This window comes from Cetorhinus maximus, chromosome 9, assembly GCF_964194155.1.
Source record: "Cetorhinus maximus chromosome 9, sCetMax3.hap1.1, whole genome shotgun sequence".
NCBI lineage: Eukaryota > Metazoa > Chordata > Chondrichthyes > Lamniformes > Cetorhinidae > Cetorhinus > Cetorhinus maximus.
In genome coordinates, this window is record NC_135887.1 from 40,821,403 (window position 1) to 40,837,386 (window position 15,984).

Below are 15,984 nucleotides of genomic sequence, written 5' to 3' on the forward strand. Positions count from 1 at the left end.
ATCACCCCTTTGGTCTCTGACCTTCAATGACACCCCATCTGACAATGGGCAGAATTTTCCCCTCGTTGGACGGGCACGGTGGGCGGGCCCGGGTGCAGCCGCGAAACGGTTCGCCGCCCGCGATCAGGACCCGACCGCAATTTCACGCTGGCTGTCCAGTTAACAGCCAGCCAGCGTGACATGTGCGCTGAGAGCCTCAGTGCTGCCGGGATGGGGGCGGGAGGAACGTGAGCTCTGAGGTTTGCGCATGCGCGGGGGGGCGTGCAATGAAAGTTTCCGGAAGGCACAGAGCTGAAGAATTTCAAAATGAAAAATAAAGATTTTACAAATAATATAAACATGTTCCCACACGTGACTCAGTCACATGAAGAGGGACATGTGAAAAATTAGTTCAAAAAAAGTTTATTGTTACTTTTATTCACTGTTGGAAGCCTCATCCCACCCATAGTTGAGGTTTTGCAAAAAATACAAATTTGCCCACCCACCAATGTAAGGTTGGACAGGCAGCGAACACTTCTACTTAATTAGCCACTTAAGGGCCTTAATAGGCCTCTTAATTGTCAGCTGGTGCTCTGCCGACTCTCACGAGCGTCCGCCGACCGAAATATCGTGCAAGTGCACGATGACATTGGGTGAGCATCCCGGCGTCATTGTGTGCTATTTCACACTCGGGCATGTCAGGTGCGCACCCACACACTGAGCTGAAAATCCTGGCCAATGTTTTACTTTTAAAGTCCTTATCCTTGTTTTCAAACCCCTCCATAGCCTCGATCTTTCCTTTCCATTTCAGCAGCCTCCTCCAGCCTATAGTAGTATCAAAAAGGTGTCATTTTTTTGACTGATATTGCCCTTGTTAAGTGCCTTGGCAGGTTATATTGCATTAAATGCACTATATGAATGTAAGTTGTTGTAATTTTTTGTAGTGGCTTTTGATACAACCAGGAAGCTTATTCAGTCATTTCAGAGGGCAGTTGAGAGTCAACTAATTCCAGAGGTGAGGTGAGAGTGACAGCCCTTGACATCAAGGCAGAATTTGACCGAGTGTGGCATCAAAGAGTCCTAGCAAAATTGAAGTCAATGGAAATCAGGGAGCAAAGTCTCCTCTGGTTGGAGTCATACGTAGCACAAAGGAAGATGGCTGTATCTGTTGGAAGACATTCATCTCAGTCCCAGGACATCACTGTAGGAGTTCCTCAGGTAGTGTCCTAGGCCCAAACATCTTCAGCTGCTTCATCAATGACCTTCTGTCCAACATAAGTTCAGAAGTAGGTATATACACTGATGATTGCATAATGTTCAGTACCATTAGCAACACCTCAGATACTGAAGCAGCCCATGGCTGCATGCAGCAAGACCTGGACAACATTCTGGCTTGGGCTGATAAGTAGCAAACACCATTCATACCAGGTAATGACTACCTCTAAAAAGAGAGAATCTAACAATCTCCCTTGATGTTCAACGTCATTACCATCATTGAATTACCCATCATCAACATCCTAGGGATGCTATTGACCGTATATATTATTTGACCAGCCATATAAATACTGTGGCTACAGAGCCAGTCAGAAGCTGGGTAATTCTGCAGCGAGTAACTTACTGCCTGACTCCCCAAAGCCTGTCCACCATCTATAAGGTATAAGTGTGATGGAGTACTCTCACTTGCCTGTATAGGTGTGGCTCTGACAACAAGAAGCTCAACACCATCCAGGACAAAGCAGCCTGTATGATTGGCATCCCATCCACCACTCCTTCCACAACTGACACACAGTGGCTGCAGTGTGTGCCATATACCAGATTCACTGCAATAACTCACCGAGCCTCCTTCAACAGTGCCTTCCAAACCTGCAAAATCTACCACGTAGAAGGACAAGGGCAGCAGTGGCATTGGAACACCACCACCTGCAAGTTCCTCTGCAAGTCACACACCATCCTGACTTGGAACTATATCGCTGTTCCTTCATAGTCGTTGGGTCAAAATCTTGGAACTCCCTCCCAAACAGCACAGTGGGTGTACCCGCACTACATGACTGAAGCAGCTCAAGAATGCAGCTCATGACCATCTTCTCAAGGACTAATAGGGATGGAGAACAAGTGCTGGCCTGGCCAGCGATGCTCGCATCCCATGGATGAATGTAAAAAAGAAGTTGGCTATTGGTCTGGAGACACTTTCAAGCCAGACTGGGTAAGGACAGCAGATTTCCTTTCCTAATAATGTTATTGAGCCAGTTAGGTTTTCACAACAATCCAATGGTTTTATAGGCACTGTTATAATAGCTTTTATTCCAGATGTGGTAGGATTTGAATTTACACCTCTGGATCATTATTGTAGGCCGCTGGATTACTGGCCAGTAACATAGCCACTATGTTAGGATATCCTCATTACAATGGCTGAGCCTCAAAGGCTGATCATATTCGATATTTTTCCGTTATATTTGCTTGAGTTCTGTAGTGTAGGAGGCATTAATAAGCAATATTCAACTACCTCATGTCAGCCTATTTTTTGAGTTGGATTTTTGAACTCAAAAAAAGAAACAGCAAAAGTCTCATAAACCTGTTGCCCCTTATTACCCAACTTTTACAACTTTTTAATTCATAGCTGATCTGCTTCTTCTGCCATTCACGTGTTTTTTCTTTTTGCATGGTTTCTCGTTTTCCCCTTTACCTTATTTGTTTGTGGGATAAGGTTCTAGAAACATAAGATGGAGTACAAAAACATTCATCGTGAAAACCATTAGTTACTTAATGAATCTGTACAGGACAAAGCATATGACAAATATGAGTTTCTGGGGAAATAATGTAGCAGATCGATAACGAAAATGTGGTGGATTTGGTGTATATGGACTTTCAAAAGGCATTTGATAGACTGCCACATTGGAAACATTTTAATACAATGAAGGAATTAAATGAATGCGGCAGCATAGATAGCTAGTTGGTTAAAGGACAGAAAACAAAAAGCAGTGAGTATTAAATGCTTTTTGGACTGGAAGGATGTAAACAGTTGTTCCCCAGGGTCAGTGTGGGAACATTTCTCAACATATATACATGTTCTGGACCTATATTTATACGGGACAATATCAAAATTTATAGATGACACAAAAATAAGATAGCAACTGTAAGTTAGCCAATTGTACAGAGAGTTGTCAGCTGAAATTTAACGTGGCAAAATATGAAGTGATACATTTTGGAAGGAGGAATAGGACAAGGCACATAATAAATGGTAAAAAGTCATAAGAAGCACAGAAACTTATGGGTTCAGGTGCATAAATCTTTAAAAAGTAGCCGAACAAGTTAATCAAGCTGGTTTAAAAAAAAAATGTATGAGAGATCCCAGGCCACAAAATTAGGCACTCAGTTTCAGTATTATAGTACTGTTTTGATAGCAAAATGGCATCTATGCTGGACACACACACTTCCAACATAGTCCACACAGACCGCCATCTTGGTGAGGGCGTGGGTGTTAGGAGTATGTGCTGGAAGGAGGCAGAGTAGGCATCTTATGATGTCGGCTAGCATGTAATGTTGACTTGATGCCAGTGCTGCCATTTTTAACCTCACTGCTCCAGGAAATGCCATCCCTTAAACACACACAGCTGAACATGCGTTCAGCAGCATGAAGGACACTCTCATCAGTTCTATTTAAGGCGATGATCAACAACTTGCAAGTTAGTTGCTGAACAATTTCTCTTGTCCATATTTGAGTTTGTAAAAATACTTGGTGGTTTGCAGAGTTGGCTAAAGTTGGTTAAGTTGACAGAGAATGGTGCTGTACGTGGAGATGGTGGTACTTCAGATGTTCTGGTCAGACCAGTTGCTCTTAGTCATGGGGGCTATCGTTATCATTCCCCTGAAGCTGCAGCATGAGGAGAAGATGGAGCAGATGCAGCAAATAAGAGGTCAAACTACTCGGAGAGAGAGAGGAGGAGGAGAAGGAGGAGGAGGGCTCTGAGTAGGAGGTCTTATCAACTTAGGGTCTTTCAGGACCATGTTTCCTATGTTCACCTAAGCGAGGAGCAGCCTGCACATTGCCTGTGCTTTACAAAGGAGATGTAGTGCTGCCTGTGGCTTCTTTACATTGTGCTCCTTCTAGGCTCGAGCAAGCTATCTGTAATGTCACCACCCACTGCTGAATCAGAGATGGCAGATGCTCTTTATGCCAGGAGTGGGCAGCTGATAGTGTTTTCTGACTAGAGAGAAGCAGATGGAGTATGCACACTCCTTTTCCAGGATAGTGGACTTCCCTATGATGCTGAGTGCTGTTGACTTCACACATGGATCTTTGTGGGTGCCACATCTAAATGCAAAGGTTATCACTTGCTGAATGTGTAGCTGGTATGTAATCATGCTCAGCACATCATACTGATGAATGCCTGATATCCTGGCAGCAGTTATGATGTTTTCATTCTGTGCCAGTTCGCTGTCCCTAAATCTTCCAGCCACCATGTCAAACCAGAGGATGGTGGCTGGGAGATGAGGGCTATCCATTTAAACCTGGTTCATGACCCAATCTGCAACACCACCACAGGTGGCCAGTGTGCATACACTGAAACCATGCTGCCATTAGAAACATCACTGAGCAGACCCTTGGGATGCTAAACCATGTTGCTGCTGCCTGGGCCTCTTTGGAGGAGCCCTGCAGTGCTTGCTGGAATGGGTGCCTTGTTCGTAGTGGTCCTGCAGTGTTACCCACGATCTGATCACCAGGAGGCCCTTACCACCAAGGATACATTGAGCAGTTCAGAAGCAGGAGGAGGAGGAGGAGGAGGCAGGAGAGGGAGGAGGCGACCAGATCTACTTTCTTGGCAGGCTGTGTCCAGGATCGCATCATTTGACTAGGTTTCTACTGAACATAACCCCAAATCTCCATTGTCAAACAGCCACATACCTCATCCCCTCACTCCCTGCCTTTGTTACAGGCAATCACCTTCTTATCCACAATGCTGGACTAAAAGCCACCACAAAATAACCATTTCAAACTAACTTTATCAACAAACCATCCAATATTCATACGGAAGCCAACTAATTACGCTTATGCATTCTTTGGTGCCTGTCTTGAGGGTGTCATTGCCTGGCCTCATGCTCCTCCACATATTACCCCAATGGCTGCAGCTTCACTGGTGGAAGGCTGCTGACTATCAGTGGGGGAGACTGCAGATGGCTTTACAGGATGCCCCCAGGCAGCTTGACCTCGGCATGGGTAGCAGCAGTCAGGCTTTGTTGGCTGAGAGGCAATACCAAGGGCACTACATGGCAGATTGCCAGTGATAGGAGCATGAATGCTGTCTTGCCGAGAGAGGACAGCGGGTTTGTGCTCTGTGGAGCTACTGCCACTTCCACTGCCACAGAGTGTTGCCTCTGCATTCCTAGCAATCTGCTGGATTGCCGTAAGATCGCCGTTTGAGGCTCCCAATTGCAAAATTGAATTTACATTGTGGCACCATTGAGGTGAACAGGTCCTGATTTTCCCATGTTAATTAGATGCCCTGACTGCCTGGAGCAGGTGCTGGAATCCCGCCAATTAAAAGTGTGGGTCAGGAATGGGGCACGACCATGCAACAACCCCTTTCCCCTCCCCTGCCATCACTTAGCCCCGGCCATTTAAACAACGAAAGGAGGACTGGGTTAAAATGAGGGTTTATGTTTCTTGGAAGATGGTTAAAGGACAGAAAACAGAGAGTTAATAGTCATATCCTTTAGGCTGGAGGCAACTAAACATGCGCCCCCATTGAAAGTGTTGTAACAATTGCTCTGCTTAATTTGTATCGATATTGTACAAGATTGAAAAATTCAGATGAGAGAAAATTAGGTAATAGAAATTCAACCTATCTGCTCAATGGAGAAAACAATAAAAGGTCATGGTCTATAAACTAAACTATGCTTTCTAAATAAGTTTTATATTTACAGCTCTTTCCTATCTCGTATTTTTCACTAACCATTCCAGCTAATTAATTTATCTGTCTTTTCTGTGAAGTTTTCAATCGATTTTATGGATCTTGTTCTTGGAAAGGGCTCTCCAACTTTTCCAATGATAAGTGGCTGATAACAATGACAGTGTCAATGAAAGTAAGGAGATGGCGGCTATGCTGAATACTTACTTGCATCAGTATTTACAGTCGGAAAGAAGTCAGCATGCCAGATTCCCCAAGGAAACTATAATTGAATCAGGGACTCACCACATTTAACACAAGCAAAATAACAGTGATGAAGGAAGTAATGGCATGAAAGAGTGATAAATCACCAGGATGGTTCCAGTCCAGGAGTTGAACCTAAGCAGGTGAAATCACTGCAGATATTTCAAATGGTTAGTCTTCCAACAGTTCTTGATTTGGGAACCATTTCTTTAGATTGGAAAATTGCACATGCCACGCCCATATTTAAGAAAGGATAAAGACGGAAACCAGGGAATTATAGATCAGCTAGCCTAACATTTGTCAAGAAGTCACTAGTGCCTATAATTAAGGATAAAGGCGACTGAACACCTTGGAATTTTTCAGCTGAACAGAGAGAGCCAGTGTGGATTTATAAAGGGGAAGTCTTGCATCTGCAGTGTTATGTAGTTTGCTGTCTACAGATGCAAAAGGAAGTGTTGATGCTTACTCAGGAGGGGAAATGATTTTGTTCATACCACCACTGACCAGCAGCAGCCACAATGAGAATCTTTTTTTTTAACTTGTTGTGGGATGTGGGCATTGCTGGCTAGACCAGCATTTATTGCCCATCCCTAACCCGTTAGAGTGCAGTTGCGTAGCTGGTTTTCCATGAGAATATGCAGTGATTCATGGCAACCCCATGGTCATTCTGCCTCTGTCCATAATCCAGGGGTCTTCATTCGTTGAACCATCGGCTGGTTTGAGAGCAGCAGAAAGGCATCATGCAGGTAAATACCTAGTTCCATGCACAAAGAATTTATTTTATGGTATTCAGCTGTCCACCCATATTTTCAGGGGAAGGTACTGCGCAAGGATGGCACATCAGGGACAAAGCCTGTTCTCTTCAGTGTCAGGTAATGACATACTTGGGGCAACCACAAATATAAACAAAGCACAGATACTTCTTAAAGTGGCTTCTTAAAGAAGGTTTTCAGATGTCAGAAGAAATTAGATGCCACTTTACAATACAGGAAGATTATTGTTACTTTTATGTCTTGGGTAAATGAGTTCGTTAGCCAACCGAACACTAACTGCACGCCTTCCTATGTTCTCCTCAATTGCTGCTTGCAGTCAATAATGGGGAGAGACTGACGTAAGAATAAACAGTGATGGTTTATTGAGACATAGAGCAGAGCACCAGATCACCAGATCATACATGCTCACTCAGAAACCTCCAGAACTAGAACTAGACAGTTCCCAGTTGCCTGATTCATCAGTGCTGTCACATGATCAGTACACTTGCAGTCTCTTAAAGGGACAGGATACCTCACTTTACCACATCCCTCCCCCTTTACTCAAAAGTACAGCTAACAAACTTAAAACACATTAACTATTTACACAATAACTATTTACAGGTCAAGACTCTCAGGAGGCCTCCTTTGACGGATTGAGCGTCATAGCCCAACAAGCTTGACTGGTGTTTCCGAGACCACCTTTCCTGGGGCAGTTGCCCATGATGTCCCTCAGTGGATGATTTCAGCATCTTCCGGGTGCAGTCATGTTCACTCCTGCTGCCCCTCCCATCCAAGCTGAAACAGATAAAGGGCAACAAGCACAAAGCAATACAGTGATGAGCTACGTGATATGATGATGTGTGAGGAGAAAGAGAAGAAGGAAAAAAATTCTTTTTGTTTTTCTTTCTGAGGACTGCCAATAATTTTTCTTTTTCTTCCTGCGTGTCCTTTTCTTGGGAGCATTGACCTGTATCTGTCTTCGCTTTAATTTTACTGTTGGCTGGACTAGACTCAGGTGTGAGCTGAACGTGTATGAGCTCAGTAGTTGGGTTTTCTGACAGCTCTTCTGAGAATTCAGGGCCTTCTAGCTTTAAAACTTCAAGGCTTTTATGCAGCTGCTGCTTTAGCTCTTCCAATTCTTTTCTATTCTTATTATTAGTTTCCTGGGGAATCGCATATGGTTGTCCCTTCTCAGCTAATTCGTTCCTTAACTCGGCCAGAGACAGGCTCAACTCTTCCTTTTCTTCTTCACATATTTTTCGTGGCACACATTGGGAGCTGATTGAATTTTGTAGTGCATGAAAGTCCTTTAATAGATTTTTCATTTCCTTTTGAAGGATGCTGACTTCAGCTTGAACTCTGTCCTGGTGTGACAATTTTACGGGCTTCTCCCGTTGGGTCTTTGCGTACTCATTTTTTCTTGTAGCAACACTTCTGGTTTCAAATTGGGAACTTAGTGTGCCCTCAAGATTTATCTCTCCCAGCCAGTCCCCTGCCTGACATTATAAATAGGGGTAATTTTGCAGACTGTTCCTCATACTGCACCTTGACTGGATATATCCCTTTCACATTGATTTCTTCGCTCATGTGTGTCCTCAGCTTAACAAAAACAAAAGTAAAGATACCTGGAAAAACTCAGCAGGTCTGACGGCATCTGCGGAGAGGAACACAGTTAACGTTTCGAGTCTGTATGACTCTTCAACAGTGTTCTGTTGAAGAGTCATGCGGACTCGAAACGTTAACTGTATTCCTCTCCTCATGTGCTGTCAGACCTGCTGAGTTTTTCCAGGTATTTTTATTTTTGTTTTTGTTTTGGATTTCCAGCATCCGCAGTTTTTTGCTTTTATGTCCTCAGCTTTGTGTCCAAAACTTTTAACTTCAAAGGATGGGTTCCTTTACTCAGATATCTAAATGTATGCTCTCCAATGATGGAGATCAACGCTTCCATATCAACTTACTTTTAATGGGATGTCCGTTAACTGTAATGACTACTTGGATTGGCTTGGTTCTACCCACTTTGAGGTTATATAACGAATGGATGTCTGATTCTGTTTCTTCTGGCTCTTCCATGAGGCATATTGCACGATTTTTCCTTCTTCCTTTATAGTGTTGTTTTAGCCTTTCTCTGCAGCGCCGCCTTATGCGGCTGTAGCCATGGCAGAAAAAGCTCTCGACTTGTTTGAGTTGCCGTTCGCTCACTGGAGGCCTGGATGTATTTCTCTCGTTCGTTTTGTGGGTTTTCACTGCAGAACTGTTGTTTTTCAATGGTCTGGAGCTAGAGAGCGTTTCCTGCCTTTCCGTGGAGTCTGAAATTTTCGGACCTTTTGTTGCTGGATTGTCCCGCTCGACCAGATGGACGGCACCATTTTGTGTCTCTTTTATAACTTTGGAATTTCTAACAGCACTCTCCATCGCGGTAGCTAATTCTAATGCCTTGTTGAAGTCTAGACTAGGTTTGGCTAGCAAGCGCCTCTGAATAGTATCATCTCCAATCCCGCATACCAGCCGGTCTCTCAACGGATCACTAATGAATGTTCCGAATTCGCAATGATAAGTTAATGCCTTTAAAACGGCTACATAATCAGCTGTTGTCTCCTCCGGAAGCCTGTTCCTTGAATTGAACTTGAAGCGCTGCATAGTAACTGAGGGTTTTGGTTTCAAATGGCTCTGTATAATTTTTATTAACTCGTTGAAAGTCTTCGAGTCTGGGGCACTAGGTGATGTAAGGCTGCAGATTAGCCCGTACGTTTTGCTCCTGCATGAAGACAAAAGAATCGGCCTCTTCTTCTCCTCCCCCACAATGTCGTTAGCAGTAAAAAATAACGCTAGGTGTTTGACATACTGAGACCAGTCATCTGAAATGGGGTTGAATGGGTCGACACACCTGAACTGCGGCATCGTGAACGACTGCAAGGGGATTGTGCTTCCGATAGGCTTTCCAGGTAATGACAAATTTAGGTGTTTGGCTTACCACGGAGTCGCGCTCTCTCTGGGGTCTCCTATGATTTTCTGTCCATAGCCATTTTTCATATATTTACCCATTTAAATGTATTGCCGCTTTAAGAGCAGGCACCGTTTATTTTTTAACTCTGTCTCTGCAGCCGGCAGCTTTTCTCCGCTGGGTTTCGTGCTCTTTTTGAGTTTTGGCGGTATCCCCGCGATCGCGATTCTACAGGGTTTAAAAAAAATTTTAAACAACAGCACTGCTTTCTGCTCTGATTGCCGGCTGTCGCCTATTTTACAGGATAAGTACAGATGCTCTTTCCAAAGCTTCGCTCACCCGTCTTGTGGACCCACCAGGGTTCTTGCAATGTTTTTATCCTCGTCGCTACTTTTATGTCTTGGGTAAATGAGTTCATTGGCCAACCGAACTCTAATTGCACACCTTCCTATGTTCCCATCAATTGCTGCTTGCAATCAATAAGGGGGTAGACTGATGTAAGAATAAACAGTATTGAGACTTAGATCATAGGTGCTCACTCAGAAACCTTGAAAACCAGACTTACAGTTCCCAGTCACCTGTGCTGTACAATGAATCGTCAGTGCTGTCACATGATCAATGCACTAGCATTCTCTTAAAAGGACAGGGTACCTCACTTTACCACAGTTACTTTCTGGATGCCCCACAAGCCATTACGTGAAGAAAAATGTTCGAAGGCATTTCATCGAGGGCTCATAAAGAAAAGTGCATATCAAACCAAAGAAGGAGATATTGGAAAGGATGATCAAAAGCATAAGGGTGGGTTTTAACATGGTTCTTATTGAGGAGAGAAATGGAAGGGCTGAGGGAGGGAATTCTAGAGCCAAGGCATTGCTATCAGTAGTGGAGTGAAAGGAATAAGAGATACACAAAAGGCCAAGTCAGAGGGACACAGATCCTGGTGGTTGCAGGGCTGGAGATGGTTACAGAGATAGGGAAAGGTGAGGGATTTAGGAGTGGTGACTGAGTGCAGTTTAATTAATACAGCTGAAAATGGGTTTATCACAAAAATAAGTATTTTTATTCAGAGTTTCTAGTCTGCTAGGTGTGAATAACCTGATTTTAAATAACTAAGAATGACTTTAAAAACCATTCAGAACCAGTTGCATTGGTGTAGAGTAGTCAGTTTCTTTAAAACATAACTATTAGTGCCCTTAGGAGCCTCTTCAAAGACCTATGGGCCCAGTTAGCTGAAACTGGCAAAGGTAATTAATTCAATCTTGGGCATGGCCAGTTTTGTGGCAGGGCCAGCTTCCAGTGCTATGCCTTTTAAACTAACGCGAAAGAGTGCAGAAACTTGATTTGCTCTGGATGTAATTTGAGCCAGAAATTCTCCGGACTTTGCACCAGTTTGGGCAAATTGCCTGGGGAAACACAATGCAACTAATGGAAACTCCAGGCTACTATTTGAATGCATGTAGATGTATTAGTAGGAGAACTGAGTCTGCAATGTTCCAAAGATAGGGCAGAGCAGGCTTGATTGGACAAATGGCTACTAAGATTTCTTGGCAGTTATAAGAAATGTGCTCATTCGAGGTATTTCAATAATCTGTCCTCTATCCCAAGCATGATATCTACCTTGCTATGCTGCTATCTTCCTTTAACACATCTGGGGTTGTGTGGCAATGTTGGGGAACTTAATTCTACTTGCACTTAGCAATGGGGAATTTTAACTGATGTACATTCTCAGGTTACCAAAATCATTTTGGAACTTTCCTGTGAATGAGGAATCCTGAAAACTCAAACTTCTGGAACATATTTGATTTCCTTGCACAGATTAATTCACAGCATTACAACCAAAACCTCTTAGTTCACTGGGAATGCTTCACCCTCAAACTATTCAGACACCCACACTTGATGCTGAATCAGCAGCTTAACCCCATAGCAACTCCCTTGAAATAAAAAGAAAATGCGTTGCTTCGGTTTACACAGGAAATAAATGTAGATGTATAAGCTTTGCTTTGGGTCTAAGTCCCTGCTTCAGTGACTGTTCAGCTCTGACAGAATAAACAGGTTCTAGAAACGGACAGGACAAACAGTTCTAGAAACTGACACAACAACCCATTCTAGAAACTGATAGACCAAACAGTTCTAAAAACTGACAGAACAAACAGTTCTAGAAACGGACAGAACAACCAGTTCTGGAGACTGACAATTCACTTTTGCTATGTAGATGCTGAAGGAAATGTATTCAAGCAGATTGCACATATCTCCTGGAATGTGAGATTGTGTTTGTTGCTGTGATAATGTTTAATACAGAACTTTTTTGCTTTATTGAGTGAATTATGAAATGAATATGAGTATTCTGTGTGTACTTCTGTTTAGCCAATGGGAAGTGTGATTAGTGCCGGCTGCGTGCCTGCTATATCAGTATCTGTAAGCACCATGAATATTACACAATGCCTGATTCAATGCTAGTGGCCATGTCCAATGCACAACTTGCCCCTCTATGCCTGTTTTGGGTATGATCAGATTTCTAGGCCCATCTTTCTACTATTATTAATCGATTCATCAATCAATCCAGAAACTCTTCTTAGGCTATCTACTTTAATTTGAATAAGTCAAAACAAGATAGAGCAGATTTAAAACAAAAATGAAAATGCATTAGTTTATTAATGGTTAGATCTTTAGGTATTACCGTCTGTGCTATAGTGAGGTGATGTACAAGTTCTTCACACCTTTCACAATTAAGAATGTAAAAAAGCTGACATGTTGAGTATAATGCTCTGAGTATGAAGGCAGGACTACACTGGTCAGATCACGTTGTGTGAATGGTTGGTGAACAAGTCCTGAAGAAGGTCTTTCATAGTGCATGGCGACTGCCAGCAAGGGAAATATAAGGACTGCTTAAAAAATGCAAAATGTGCAAAAATAGAGGTGGGAACAGCTTGCTCAAGATAAGAAGATATGGTGAAAAACCATCCAAGAGGATACTTCTTACCACAAGGTCCGTCACCTACTGAATGTAAATTCAGTGGAAGAAACTTCACCTGAGTGAAGACATATTGTAGCCTGGTGTGTGCACAATCCACTGTTCACTGTGGAGTCTCGTACGGAGCAAAAAAATCAGTTATCAAAAAACTGAGTGCAGAAAGTAAGATTATATTTTGTCTGTCTTTAATATTCATTTGTCTATCAACAAACGACAGTTAGTAATGTCAAACCAGCCTGAGGCTGCTGACCTTATCTGCTTTGTGGGAAATCTATGATTCTGGCTACAGCACCAAAGGTAAGGTCACTACATATCCTGTTCGCACCACCAAACTTGGTGCTGGGAGGAAATCTGACAACTTCAATAATCTTCCATTAATTTGACTGTGAAATTCACACTGGATTTCCCTCTGGACATTAATCAAACCAACAACACAAGATTCAAATAGCTTTGAACTCTGAATTTCACCTTAAAAGTAGTTTTTGAAAAGATACGGCAACATTTTCAGCTGGAGGATAAGGACAGGGTCTGATTGTTCGGTAATTTATTCTGCACACATATTCCCCCATTAGCATTTACTCAGCAATGAAAGAAATTGCAGACAGTAAAATTTACAGCTGTGATCTCCCTGCTGATTCAGGGCTATGCGATTGGGGACAATCTATATTGCTGGTAGACTTGACAACATTTTAATGTCAGGACTGAAAGTATCTGTACTAAAACCAGGATTTAGATCACCAGAGCATACTCCAGCTGAAGAACGAAATGCTAATTTGTAGATTAGGCAGGCCAAGTTTCATCATAATTTCATACTATTGAAATGAATGCAAAAATATTTGAAGTTTTTTCTTTGAGTCTAGCTATTTCTTTAATATGGGACTTGGGCCTAAATATTCTGAGTCCAATCCGATAGTGAGGAACCTGGCATCAGCGAATTTTGCATACCAGGAATGCCAAATGGATGGCAAATCGTAGGCAACATACCAGTGATTTTCGATAATAGTCTCAAGTGTCTACATTTCTTCAAGTTAATGAAGAACGATATTTATCACGTTTAAATACCTTGGAATTTTATTTTACATAGGAGAAAAAACTCACTGGGCTGAATTTTGCCCTTGACGGGCGGGCAGCCGATCGCTGCCGCTGAAACGGGCCGCGCCGCCATTTTGCGCGGGCCGGCCAATTAAGGCCCGCTCAGCGGGGATGCGACTCCTGTGTACATCGGGAAAATTAAATGGGCGGCGGGCATTGTTCAGACTGCTGGTTCCAATGGGGAACCGGCAGTCTGTATAAAGAGCGGCCAGGCAGCCTCCTTTAGGCTGTTCACCACGGCCAGTCATAGGGTAGCACAAGATTTGAGGGCAGAGGAGGAGGAGGGGGGGGCAGGCTGCAGGATAGGCCAGCGGGGGGCCAATGTGCCCCTCGCTTCTCAGATGCCTGCCTTGCTGTCCTCCTCCAAAAAGTATCCAACCATCGGAAGGTCTTGTTTCCGGAGGATGGTAGGAGGAGGCCCTCCCACGTCACCAGGCAGGCGTGGGAGGAGGTGGGGAGGCAGTAAGCGCCCATGATGCTGTGCGGTGCACAGGAACATAGTGCCGCAAACGCTTCAATGATTTGTTGCGCCCTGGAAGGGTGAGTACCATGTCAGCCTTGGCCATTTGACCCAGCAGGTAGCCTTAGCCTCTGAGGCCCCACCCCACCCCCCGTCTTAATGTCGTTACTGCATTGAGCATTTGGCGCACACTGGGTGGGCAAACAGGTAGTGACCATGCTCACATCAGCCTTAGTGGTTGAGGAGAAGATGGGTTCTCCCCGCAGCATATGTTGGTGTTTGTCGCATTTGAGTAGTCTGGGGGCAACCTGCAGGGGAGGCAGCTAGACACATACTCAGACCTCCAACACATGTCATATTGATGGTGGTGAGATGGTGGAAGGGGAGCCTCAAGGTGTAGTGGCCAAGAGCCATCTGCTGGCGTCAGCACCGCACCTAGTTGCGCCTCCTTGCCATGGGCGCTAAGACCCGTGTGTTATTCAAAGTGATGGATGCCAAATATGTCCAAGGTGGCCGTTGGGGGAGGGGGTTGGGACCAGCCGTACTATCTTCTGGGGACTGATCACCAGTAGTGTGGACAGGAGCCGCTGGAGGCCTCAGATGGGCCACTGTGGTTGGGATGCGGCGTGCGTGTGTAGAGTACATGAGCGATCAGCCCCAATAAACCCTCTTCTCTGTTCTGCAGGCAAAAACTGAGGGCAATATGAGGGAGCGGCAGCGCACTGGTGGTGGGCACGCCGTGCTGCAGCACCTCACCACATATGAGGAGCAGGCCATAGAGCTGGGGAGGAGGCAGGCGGCCAGGTCGGCAGGTGTCGGTGAGGCTGGGGTCCACAGTCCCATCCACTCTGTCTCCATCCAAAGCACTGATGATTGCTGCAATCATTAATGCAGCAACACTGCTCATTCACAGATTGATACAGTCAGACGTGTGGGTCATACACAAAGGTCCCTCGGCCCCTTGAGGATGTGTGCGCGTCTCTAGCACCTTCCAAAGTCGCCTTATCCCATTTGTGACCACTATCCTCATGGCCTAACATGCCATGGCATCGCTGCTGCACATCCAAAGACTTATTGCATCTTAGGAGGGTTTGTACCTCCATCACCCTTTCAGCCAGTGAGTCCCGCATTACTCTGTCCAAAAGGTCCTCAGCACCTCACCTGTCAACTTCACGGCACTCAACTTAAATAAATGCCACCACGTTAGTCATCTCTGCGCCAAGGGGAAATGTTGCCTTCTGCCCACCTGGTCTATGCCCCTCAAAATGGTATGAAGGTCAATAATGTGATCTGTCAATCTCCTGTGCTTCACGGCAAATGTCGCAAGTGTTTGTGATGTTTCCTCATAACTCCAACTCTCCAGGCCAGCATGCATCCAGGTCAGGAACCTCTGCACTCTCTCCACTCCAATGCCATCCCTCCCATGAAGCACAGGTCACAACTGAATGTAAAAGTGTAGGTGTGGCCTCGACAGCATTTTCTGCACTTGCAACATGACCTCACTTTTCCTACATTCTATTCCTCGGCTAATAAAGGCAAGCCTGGCTTCGACCTTGTTAAACGCCTTATGTTCCTGTTCTGCTACCTTAACAGGTCTGCCCAGCAAGGTCCCTGTAATCGTCGTGACTTCCCACAGTCCT

The 15,984-nt window shown here is 44.4% G+C and overlaps 1 protein-coding gene across 1 annotated transcript in view; it reads left to right on the forward strand.

Moving 5' to 3' along the window:
* Positions 1–15,984, forward strand: part of LOC144684599 (calcium-binding protein 8) — a 387,172-nt gene that overhangs the window by 23,036 nt on the left and 348,152 nt on the right. The window lies entirely within an intron of this gene.